Consider the following 406-nt stretch of genomic DNA (forward strand, 5'->3'; position numbering starts at 1 on the left):
TCCAATGTTGCCCCTGCCTTTCCTCCAGCTCCCCACATATCTGAAAAAGGACTTTTTATTGTCCTTGATGGACAATATATATATTATAAATAAGAGTGACTGGAAAATTACAGATTATTGTCATGAAAAGATTAGAAATACTTAACCAGGTGCAATCATAGTTCAGACTAGGGCCCCGTTGTGCTGGGAGTTCATAATCACAGATAAAGATACAACCCCTGCCCTCATCTTCTGATTAGCTAACACAAACAATAGAATAGGACTTTGTGAGTTATGTATGAACTGGGAAGTTTGGATTGGTAAATGTATTTTAGTTTAATTTTAAATCCATCTTAAAAAACTCATTTAACTGGAACCTTGATCTATGCATGACTAGGAAAAGAACAAGTTTGGTGAGAGTAATAGG

The sequence above is a fragment of the Alligator sinensis genome, unplaced genomic scaffold (genome assembly GCF_000455745.1).
Source record: "Alligator sinensis unplaced genomic scaffold, ASM45574v1 scaffold54_1, whole genome shotgun sequence".
Classification (NCBI taxonomy): domain Eukaryota; kingdom Metazoa; phylum Chordata; order Crocodylia; family Alligatoridae; genus Alligator; species Alligator sinensis.